We start from the raw sequence: 12,158 nt of genomic DNA, 5'->3' as shown, positions 1-12,158 counted from the left end.
GTAATTAACTGGTACACTTAATAGGTTTATTCCACTGTATCAAAGAGTAACAGGGTTGTAGCAGCACAGCTGTTACATGTACACTGAAGACAATGAGGCCTTGACTGGAGCTAAGAATGGTTTGTATATCAAATCTATCATGACCAGATTTACCCCATCCAGCAGGTCTCAGGTCAGCTCTTTGCCTCTGATGAAAATGTAGGCAAATTGGCAAAGTTTGGTAAAAGCACTCAGTATTACAATGTAACAACTATAGCCTATGTAGGTACCCACAAATACATAATGCAAGTACAATGATAGTACAGTACCTGATAGTACATGTTAATACACAGGTTGTACCACTGTACCTAATTAGGTACATGTAGGTACACTGTAACTGAATTTCCCCAGTAGTGGACAATAAAGACTTCTATTCTAGCCTACACGTCACATGTAGCCTACTAAAAGTGATGTTTCAGCTAGAAGTGATGGTTCATAAATTAACCCTCCAACTTTGCTGATGCACAGAACAGGTGTGCTGAGCTTTGTTTTTGGCTCTTCAAAGTGTTGTAAGTAAGGTGGTGTAAGTAGCCTACAGTATAGGCAGGTGGTGAGACAGGTCAAGAAATATGGTGCAGTGAAACAGTACTATACAGTTGATTTTCAGAAGGTGGTTTAGAGTAGTATAAATGAAATATAAATATGTGCACTGTATTACCTTATAAGAGCAGAATAAATATGGCTATGAATAACAATGTCAGCTGATATTATTTTAAATGTTGGTGACACTACATTAATAAGGAGAATAGCAATAATAAACAATATGTGAATGCAATATCAATGGGCAATAAATGGAAATCAACAAATACTATAACATACAAACAATGACTCAGAACAGCCTAAGTGCATGGTGAACAAATATGTCTTTACACCCCTGTAGACAGGTGCATGCAAAAACACAGAAAGCAGACACGGATTTTGTTTTTATAACACATGTAATAAGCAATGAACATTTGAAGATGTATTGTTTTGTTCTTCTAACATCAATAGTAGTTGTGCAGAGGTTGTAACATAATGATAAATACATGCTGCCTGTCACATTATGAATATATACCCTGTCTTGTCTTGCACATCAGAAGCAGCAGCACTATGCTATTACATCATTCACCGTGGGGACTAATATGAGGGAGACTGAGCTGCCAATCTCTCTTAACAGGTCCTGCATCATATCTACAAATATCTGTTCTGCTCTGCACAAACATAAGCAGGGTCTGATTTAGCGTGGCAGAGTGCTGATTGACAATAACATGGTTCCCTGCAGTGTTTGGTTGATTCCCATTGATGTTTGTGGGTTCTGTTTGACTGTACATTTTATGTGTGGCATCTCATTCCTCAGTTGTCTAACATGTTTTCTGACGGCCACTGATTGCATTAGCAGCTGAAAGACCAACTTGTAACAAGGTCCCAATTGTGGATACACCCATTAACAGTCCTTGCGACCAATGACATCCGGATCAACTACAAACTTTTGATTGATTTTCAACAATGAACAGTTAGTTCAGTGTAATATGTCCAGCTCTCTCCCCCATCTTAATAAGTCAACATTATATGATATGACCCTATTTTTACATTATAGCCTACATATGTTATAGCCTAACCCTTATGTATAGGTGACTGATGAGATTCATGTTAGCATATATTTATTGGCGACACAATTAATATTGGAGCTATTTCACTGTCGCAGACACAGACGTGCTTGGTAGCCTAGGCTACGTAGTCATAGGCCAACATGAGACTTAAGCCCTCGTGTCGTCATGACTTAGGTTAGCCTATGTTCTTACTGTTGTTATTATCTGTAGGACATATTGTCTGTGGAACACAATTGTAGGCTAGGCCTATATTTGATTTTCAGTAAGCTTATATATCAATGATAAAGCTTCTTTACTTTTTTGGTGTAATTATTTAGTTTTTTTTTTTTATCTATGTAGGCTATTTCTTTAATGTTACATTATTATTTTGTTAATACATGGAATAAATCACCACAAACACACGCGACTGTAGCCTATGGGCTTCTCCTGTAGCCTACCAGGCTTGCGCAGCGTGGCTAACAGCGCCCCTAAAACAAGTGTAACCGTCGGCTCCTCGAGGCTTATTACTTAAACGAAGTTGCAGCAGCAATTAGGCCCGAGGTGCAGTGAAATGGCGTCATCTGGTGGTCATACAATTCACCCGCTATTAGACCCGAAGTGCAGGAGAAGTGGATATTCAACCACGCCATCCTTCAGGTCGCAGCGACACATAGGTGTACTTCATGTGCTGTGTCATGCTGCCATCTAGTGGTTGCGGAATATTTAACACCCATTATAGTTCTGGGAATAGATGTGCCCTCGAATAAATGTTTTGGGTAATCCATCTGATAAATTGTGTTTTTCTTTTTATACTTCGTACCTTTATAAATTAAAGTGTATCATTAAGGTACCTTTTTTAATGTCATTACTCTGACATTCGACATTAGTCGACCATAAATTTGGGCAATGGGCACATTGTTAGGGGTTGACACTTTGCATAAGATTTCTCCACATTACTTAATCCAAATTCTGTGATTTTTGTTGTATAAATGTTGTACAATTATGTAGTTTCGTATCAAAGTGGAATGGTGGTTTTCATAAGTCAGCGGCGTTAGTTTGAGCACATAATTGACGTTTTGTTTACATGTGTTCAATGTAAGTCAATGGGAGCCGGAAATCCATAAATAGCGGCGTCCAAAGAATCTTTTGCCGGATAGCATGACGGCGGTAGTTTCCGACCGTTTTCCCCTGAGAGCTTAGAGAATAAAATGGGGAGAGCTACCTGTGTTTTACATAATGTGTAACATTTATTCACATGGCCAGTTCAAAATCACCTATAGGGTTTTGACTGAAATGTGTGCCGATATCAACTATTGGGAAAAACATTGTTTGGAGTGGATGGCGGGTCGATTGTTGATGTAGCTGCAGGTGCAGATGACATGACTACAGCTCATCCATGCATCTAGGATGTTGGAATTTGATAGGATACAGGAACTGCAGAGAAAAATTTAAAATGAGGATTGGTAATGTCGGAATGGCGGTACTAAAAAAAATCGGAGTAGGGGCATGTTTAAATAGAGCTGCACAGTCCCGCCCACAGCCAAAATGCGGTTAGGTGCCGGATGTAAGATTCCCATTCATTTGTCCCATTGACGTTTGGAAAAATCCGTATCTAAAGAGTTTACAGCATGTCCTAGGCTAACCAGCTACGGCATAACTCATAAGCATACAACATATCATTTCGAGTGAAAAAACGAAGAGAAAATCCAAAAAAAGTCAAAAGTACAAGACTGTGTACATATTTTCATTTCCAAGCGAAGGAACTACTCATCCCATAAACCACCGCGCCTCATTTAAACCATTTCCAACCGGCGACAGCACGCGAACCCTTTCCTCCAAACAGTGATTTTTATATAGTGAATGTGCAGTTAATAGCAGTTATTTCAGGAGTAATCGTGTAAATAATAGTGTTTTGATATTGAATTTTATATTTATCATCGTGTATTTTATATTGTGTGTGTGTGAAAGCGGTTAACATTAACGTTAGCAACATGGTGCAGTGCTTCGTAACATTACCTGACTCATCCTATGCGGTCATCACTGCTCAGTCGGGCTGATGCATGGACTGGTGCATGGTCTGCGCTTGGACCACCATATTCAGTTTATTAATTTGCCGTGAATTATTACACAAAATGTTCATTAAATGCACGAAGAAGTATTCCTAGGTTAGGGACCGTTCGTTATCACCGGAGGGATTTTAAATGCTTCGATCAAAAGTTGCATGACCCTCCCCTGCCTGCTATATAATTTTCAACGACCCTCCATCAGCATTTTCAAAAATGACATGACCCTCCCCGGCCAATTGTCGATGTCTCCCGCCGACGCTCTTACGCGCTATGAAAACACATCAATATATGCTACCGCCCTAAAACCAACCTCTGCTTTCTGATCTTACACATCACACTTCACCAAGATGGTGGCCATTTCAGTAGATTTACTCACTAACATTGTTGTGGAAACACAATGGAAACTAAATGCACACTTCCTGCAACTGCATTAGCCTACTTGAAAAGTTACTTCTCCAGTAATTACAGGGCCGGTTCTCCCTATACGCACACTACGCAAGTTGCGTAGGGCCCCGCAAGTTAATAAAGGCCCCCTTCCACGTCTCCGCTTGAGTCAAGCTAGTGACAGACATGTACAGTTATAGCGACAGCCTCATACATTAGAAAGATGAACATAAAACCGGATGCATGAAGCATTCAGGGCATGAAAAACGGAAGAAACTTCACGAGAATGAACAGCGGGAACAGCAGTAAGGTAAACTTGTGTTCGTGGTTTCGTGGTTTGATTACGGGCAGCCAGTAAGCTAGCAAGTCCACTCTGGACTTGTAACCGGAGGGTTGCCGGTTCGAGCCCCGACCAGTGGGCCGCGGCTTAAGTGCCCTTGAGCAAGGCACCTAAACCCCTCACTGCTCCCCGAGCGCCGCCGGGATTAGTATGTGCTTCACCTCACTGTGTGCTGTTTGTTTCACTAATTCACCGATTGGGTTAAATGCAGAGAGACCTCACAGGATCAAGAAAGTATATACTATACTATAGCCTACTATGTCTACACGCATCTCTCCAGCGCGTGTTAGTGGCCTAGGTTAGGCCTAACTAACAGGGAAGTGAATCTGATCTGTCTGCGGCTTGCTTGCCAGCCTGTCACGGTACTTCGCAAAGTTGCATGTCCTGTTTTTTAAATGCGGGCGACTGGCTACATTTAAAAAAACCCTCATCTTTAAATGCGCTCATGATAACGTACAGCTCAGGATGAACCTAAGTTTTTCAGCAGAAACATGCAAGAACCTGTCGAAACTAATCGGTGATTTCACTCTTCCAATACATTGTAAAGGTAAATGTTTACAATATTTCAGTCAAGCTTTAGTTGGTTTAGATAGCCTACAACTGACCGTAAGCTATGCAAAATGGAAAGTAGCCTAACCTTGCTGCAGGGGCAATAGATGCATATCGTAAATTAGGCCTACAGTACATTAAGTATTAAAAATATTGTTTAAAATAGTCCACGTTTGAAAAAATATTGAAGGGAATCAGGACAGCCAGTTCAGTAGCTATGTCTTTGGCAAGTAGCCCACTACAGACACACAGGTGAAGAACAGTCAGCCTCAGCCAGTACTAGACTAGCACAACCAGACCCTTACCAAAAAAAATAACTGCATTACTTCAAGTGTCAAACTGCAGATTTCTGAGTATTAAAACAGCAGTTTTGGAGGAAATATTTAGCCTACAGTTGTTATGCAGGGAATGCAGTATTTTAGACACATAAAAATACCAGGCTACTGGACTGTAGCCTAGGCTACTATAACTTAACTGTACTTTGAAAAAACAGCAGTTATTTTTTGTAAGGGGATATGTACAACTAGAATTGCGGTTCCGAGGAACTGCAAGAGTGGGTTTGATCAGGGGCATGGAACTCGGCCTCATCTAAGGATTCCAACGGTACCTCATTTATGAAAATCGGGCACACGGATCAAAAGTTATCTGCATTAACGCAACATCCAATAAGCTAAAACGCATAAATATAGTGGTTGCTATGCTGGTTGCTAGGGCAATCATGCTGATTGCTATGGTGGTCACTAGGTTAGAAGGCCAGGCCTCCTGAGAGGCCTGAAGGGTCAGTTCTGAGGTTGTTGGCTGCTGGAACAGAAAAATGGACTGCATTTTCTTAAAAGACAATGTGACTGAAGTGCGGGCAAAGTTTGCACAGAAATGTACGATTTTTCCCACCCTCATCGACCTTGTCATAAAACTTGTTTAAATGATCACACGACGCCTCCTTGCTGCTTTGTCATCTACATCAGCCTTTCTCAAACTTCTTTGACCTGAGGCCCAGTCAAGGCATACTTTGGGGTCATAGGGCCCACCTACATGAACCTACCCCCTCCTCCCACCCCCCATCAAATTGTAATATCATCACAATTATTATTATTATTTTTATACTATATTGCCTACATGCACTTCAAAACAGTCAATGTTTAAAGTGCTAAGATTGTTCACAAAAGTTTGTGAAAGCATGCACATCAGAGTACTGCTTTACTAATGTAAAATATAATTAGGCCTACACTAGTTTCATTGTTTTTGCATTGTTGCATGATTGATATGCTATTTAATTACATTTCATTTGAATGCCTGAATGTAAGAATTCAGGAAACACAATACCAGCTTTTAACATTTCTGTTGTTAGTTTATGTAAATCACATAACACATGAACTGTTTACATACTACTGATAGCCCATTACTGTACACAATAATACTGTGCCCATTCATTAACATATATTAAACATCAGGCGTCTTGTTTACACATTTAAACCATATTTACACTTCGAATTTCGCTTCCAAACTGTAATAACTACATCTACAAAGTCTAAAGAAGATAACCATGTAGTCTGTTCATAGATAAGATCAATTTTGACAGAACTACAGACTTCGTGAAAGTAGCCTAGTAGTCCTACATAAAAGGCTCCATATTCACTTCATTGCAAAATCGCGGTTGGTCTGTTTACACACTAAAACCATATTTACACTTCGAAATTCGCTTCCAAATTGTAGTAACTACATCTACGAAGTCTAAGGAAGATAATCATGTAGTCTGTTCATAGATAAGATACATTTTGACAGAACTACAGACTTCGTGAAAGTAGCCTAGTAGCCCTACATAAAAGGCTCCATTAACTTCATTGCAAAATCGCGGTTGGTCTGTTTACACACTAAAACCATATTTACACTTCGAAATTCGCTTCCAAATTGTAGTAACTACATCTACGAAGTCTAAGGAAGATAAAACTGTAGTCTGTTCAACGATAAGATACATTTTGACAGAACTACAGACCTCGTAAAAGTAGTACCTAAAATCAGTGTGATAAATGGCCATCACGTAGCCTAAAGCATATAGCACTAGCATATGACAACAGCAAATAGCTAACGTTTACGTTAGCCTGACTTACTTATCGTTGACGTTGACCCGTTGACGTTGACGTTCTTTTTAATAAACTGCCTGTAGTTCTGAATGCTTCGCTTTACATGTAGATACCCTCATTATGCTACGGTGTAAGTGTGTTGCTATTTGGAGCCTTGGTAGCTATTTATTTTTACTACGTTTAGTTCAAGTGTTCTGGTTCAAGCATCGTTGTGTTTGGTGGGTCAGGTGACGAGCCGTCGGATCACAGCACAGCACCCAGAATGCATTGCAACACACCGTCTTAAAGGGACTCATCGTTAGGTCGGCTTTAAATAGCATACAGAACCTATAACAATATAACGTTGTCTGTAAGCTCCACAGATCGTGGCAAGACAATTGAATTGATTGTGGACTTCTTGCCGGGCAATGATGAGTAACTTAACATGAATAGTATTGATGCGTGGATGTGCTCAATATCTGTATAAATGTGTGTTTCTCAATGTTAAAATCTATACAACTGTACACATGACTAGGTTTGAGTGCAGCTAGCAGGGCATAATACTGGGTTGAATGGGTTTGGAAAATACTTTATTTTTTTAATGACCTATATGAACATGGTTTGGCTTCAAAAAAAAGATGAGACAGCGCTTCGCGCTGTCTCATCTTTTTTTACATTACCTTTAGAACTGGTGCTGGCAAGGCATTGAACTGGGCTTCATCCAAGGATTCCGACGGTACCTCATTTATGAAAATCGGACATACGGGTCAAAAGTTACATGCACACACCTTCATATACACAGACAGCCCAGCCCAGCCCATTAGAGCTCTGCCAGGTGGCTTAGAACTCTTCCAGGTGCAAGCTTAAGCAATTAGAGCTGTGATGTCACAATCGAAATTTGAATTCTGAACATTCCGCCATTCATTTCAATGGGCCCAAAAAACGCCGAAAAACGGGAATAACGCAAAAACGACAAGGGCCAGCGACACGAAATCAACAAGCAAGTTACACCGGTTCGGGCCTGAATTTTTGGAGTTCGAACCGCGCCGATAGCTCAAACGGTCTAGGAGCAGTAGTTCGGCCAAAAAGTGGGTGAACAGGAATAATAAACTAGAATTGCGGTTCCGAGGAACTGCAAGAGTGGGTTCGATCAGTGGCACGGAACTCGGCCTCATCCAAGGATTCCAACGGTACCTCATTTATGAAAATCGGGCACACGGATCAAAAGTTATCTGCATCAACGCAACATCCAATAAGCTAAAAAGCATAAATAACGTGGTTGCTATGCTGGTTGCTAGGGCAATCATGCTGGTTGCTCAGGTGGTCGCTAGGTTAGAAGGCCAGTGCCTCCTGAGAGGCCTGAAGGGTCAGTTCTGAGGTTGTTGACTGCTGAAACCGAAAAATGGACTGCATTTTCTTAAAAGACAATGTGACTGAAGTGCGGGCAAAGTTTGCACAGAAATGTACGATTTTTCCCACCCTCATCGACCTTGTCATAAAACTTGTTTAAATGATCACACGACGCCTCCTTGCTGCTTTGTCGTCTACATCAGCCTTTCTCAAACTTCTTTGACCTGAGGCCCAGTCAAGGCATACTTTGGGGTCATAGGGCCCACCTAAATGAACCTACCCCCTCCTCCCACCCCCCATCAAATTGTAATATCATCACAATTATTATTTTTTTTTATACTATATTGCTATACATGCACTTCAAAACAGTCAATGTTTAAAGTGCTAAGATTGTTCACAAAAGTTTGTGAAAGCATGCACATCAGAGTACTGCTTTACTAATGTAAAATATAATTAGGCCTACACTAGTTTCATTGTTTTTGCATTGTTGCATGATTGATATGCTATTTAATTACATTTCATTTGAATGCCTGAATGTAAGAATTCAGGAAACACAATACCAGCTTTTAACATTTCTGTTGTTAGTTTATGTAAATCACATAACACATGAACTGTTTACATACTACTGATAGCCCATTACTGTACACAATAATACTGTGCCCATTCATTAACATATATTAAACATCAGGCGTCTTGTTTACACATTTAAACCATATTTGCACTTCGAATTTCGCTTCCAAACTGTAATAACTACATCTACAAAGTCTAAAGAAGATAACCATGTAGTCTGTTCATAGATAAGATCAATTTTGACAGAACTACAGACTTCGTGAAAGTAGCCTAGTAGTCCTACATAAAAGGCTCCATATTCACTTCATTGCAAAATCGCGGTTGGTCTGTTTACACACTAAAACCATATTTACACTTCGAAATTCGCTTCCAAATTGTAGTAACTACATCTACGAAGTCTAAGGAAGATGACCTTGTAGTCTGTTCAACGATACGATACATTTTGACAGAACTACAGACTTCGTGAAAGTAGCCTAGAAGCCCTACATAAAAGGCTCCATTAACTTCATTGCAAAATCGCGGTTGGTCTGTTTACACACTAAAACCATATTTACACTTCGAAATTCGCTTCCAAATTGTAGTAACTACATCTACGAAGTCTAAGGAAGATAACCTTGTAGTCTGTTCAACGATAAGATACATTTTGACAGAACTACAGACCTCGTAAAAGTAGTACCTAAAATTAGTGTGATAAATGGCCATCACATAGCCTAAAGCATATAGCACTAGCATATGACAACAGCAAATAGCTAACGTTTACGTTAGCCTAACTTACTTATCGTTGACGTTGACCCGACACGTTTATAAGTTAGACCATAGACTGATAAGGACGTCCATCAAAATTCCGTGTGTATCCTGTGTATCTTTCGTGCTGCTATCCTGTTGCCTTTTCCCTGTTGTTCCGGCAACAAGGTTTTTACGCGATATTTGCCACATCCCAGAGAGTTGTTGTTTGGTGGGTCAGGTGACGAGCCGTCGAATCACAGCACAGCACCCAGAATGCATTGCAACACACCATCTAGAAGGGACTCAGCGTTAGGTCGGCTTTAAATAGCATACAGAACCTATGGTAATATAACGTTGTCTGTAAGCTCCACAGATCGTGGCAAGACAATTGAATTGATTGTGGACTTCTTGCTGGGCAACGATGAGTAACTTGATTCTTAATGCTGCGTGGATATGCATGATATCTGTATGAAAGTGTGTTTCTCAATGTAATAATCTATACAACTATACACATGACTAAGTTCAAATGGAGCTAGCTGGGTATAGGACTGGGCTGAATGGATTGGTGAAATACTTTATTTATTTATTTTTTTAATGACCTATATGAACATGGTTAGTGCTGGCAAGGCATTGAACTGGGCTGAATGGATTTGGAAAATATATATATATATTTTTTTTTAATGACCTGTATCAACATGGTTTGGCTTTAAAAAAAAGATGAGACAGCGCTTCGCGCTGTCTCATCTTTTTTTACATTACCTTTACACTTAGTGCTGGCAAGGCATTGAACTGGGCTTCATTCAAGGATTCCAACGGTACCTCATTCATGAAAATCGGACATACGGGTCAAAAGTTACATGCACACACCTTCATATACACAGACAGCCCAGCCCAGCCCATTAGAGCTCTGCCAGATGGCTTAGAACTCTGCCAGTACAGGTGCAAGCTTAAACAATTAGAGCTGTGATGTCACAATCGAATTAGAATCCTTGAACATTCCGCCATTCATTTCAATGGGGCCGAAAAATGCAGAAAAACGGGAATACCGCGAAAACGACAAGGGCCAGCGACACGAAAGTAACAAGCAAGTTACACCAGTTCGGGCCTGAATTTTTGGAGTTCGAACCGCGTCGATAGCTCAAACGGTCTAGGAGCAGTAGTTCGGCCAAAAAGTGGGTGAAAAAGAAGATATAACTAGAATTGCGGTTCCGAGGAACTGCAAGAGTGGGTTTGATCAGGGGCATGGAACTCGGCCTCATCCAAGGATTCCAACGGTACCTCATTTATGAAAATCGGACATACGGGTCAAAAGTTACATGCACACACCTTCATATACACAGACAGCCCAGCCCAGCCCATTAGAGCTCTGCCAGGTGGCTTAGAACTCTTCCAGGTGCAAGCTTAAGCAATTAGAGCTGTGATGTCACAATCGAAATTTGAATTCTGAACATTCCGCCATTCATTTCAATGGGCCCAAAAAACGCAGAAAAACGGGAATACCGCGAAAACGACAAGGGCCAGCGACACGAAATTAACAAGCAAGTTACACCGGTTCGGGCCTGAATTTTTGGAGTTCGAACCGCGTTGATAGCTCAAACGGTCTAGGAGCAGTAGTTCGGCCAAAAAGTGGGTGAAAAGGAATAATAAATAAATAAATAAAGTAAACTTAAGAAGAACAATAGTGGGCTTGCTGGATCAAACCCACTAATAATAAGAAAACTTAAGAAGAACAATAGTGGGCTTGCTGGATCAAACCCACTAATAATAAGAAAACTTAAGAAGAACAATAGTGGGCTTGCTGGATCAAACCCACTAATAAATAATAAGAAAACTTAAGAAGAACAATAGTGGTCTTGCTGGATCAAACCCACTAATAAAGAAATAAAGAAAACTTAAGAACAATAAGTGGTCTTGCTGGATCAAACCCACTAATAAATAAAGTAAACTTAAGAAGAACAATAGTGGTCTTGCTGGATCAAACCCACTAATAAGTAAACTTAAGAAGAACAATAGTGGGCTTGCTGGATCAAACCCACTAACAAGCATCTGGCCATTTATAGCTGTGAAGGTCCTTTATGGGGATAAACACTATATTTGGTATAACTTCCGTAGACATCCAAAATGGGGTGGGATGATTGTATTGGGAGCACTGAGGTGACAGATAATATATAAAACAAATAGTTACAAAGTTCAGGTGGGAGGGCCCCTTAGCAGGATTTTGCCTAGGGCCCCATCGATGTCTGAACCGGCACTGAGTAATTATTCACATGAAATAAAACAATAAAGCATTGAGACCATTCAACAAAGCACACTGGGTAATAACAACTTGTTGCTATGGACTCGTCTCTAGGCTTCCTCAGTCATTGTAAAGCTGCCAAAGCTGAACATTATCCAAAACTCAATTTCTCAGACGAGCGTCAATTTGGGAGCTTGCTACACTCCTTCCTTCTCAAATGACTTGAAAAGGCCGTTTGCACAATTTCACAAATAATCACAAGGACCGAAA

At 40.4% G+C, this 12,158-nt stretch overlaps 1 long non-coding RNA gene across 1 annotated transcript in view; it reads right to left on the bottom strand.

Annotated features, from left to right (window-relative positions):
* Positions 1 to 10,049, bottom strand: part of LOC143100772 (uncharacterized) — a 59,363-nt gene extending 49,314 nt beyond the window's left edge. The window contains exon 1 of the long non-coding RNA XR_012981937.1: positions 9,702 to 10,049. This is a non-coding gene — a long non-coding RNA (uncharacterized LOC143100772). The remainder of the gene's footprint in view (positions 1 to 9,701) is intronic.
* Positions 10,050 to 12,158: the final 2,109 nt, after the last annotated feature.

The sequence above is a fragment of the Alosa pseudoharengus genome, unplaced genomic scaffold (genome assembly GCF_046254945.1).
Source record: "Alosa pseudoharengus isolate Yale_2024_CS ecotype anadromous, Long Island Sound unplaced genomic scaffold, YU_APseudo_1.1 YU_APseudo_1.1_scf_3, whole genome shotgun sequence".
Lineage (NCBI taxonomy): Eukaryota > Metazoa > Chordata > Actinopteri > Clupeiformes > Clupeidae > Alosa > Alosa pseudoharengus.
The sequence above is the reverse complement of the archived record's forward strand: the minus strand, read 5'-3'. Positions and strand labels throughout refer to the sequence as shown.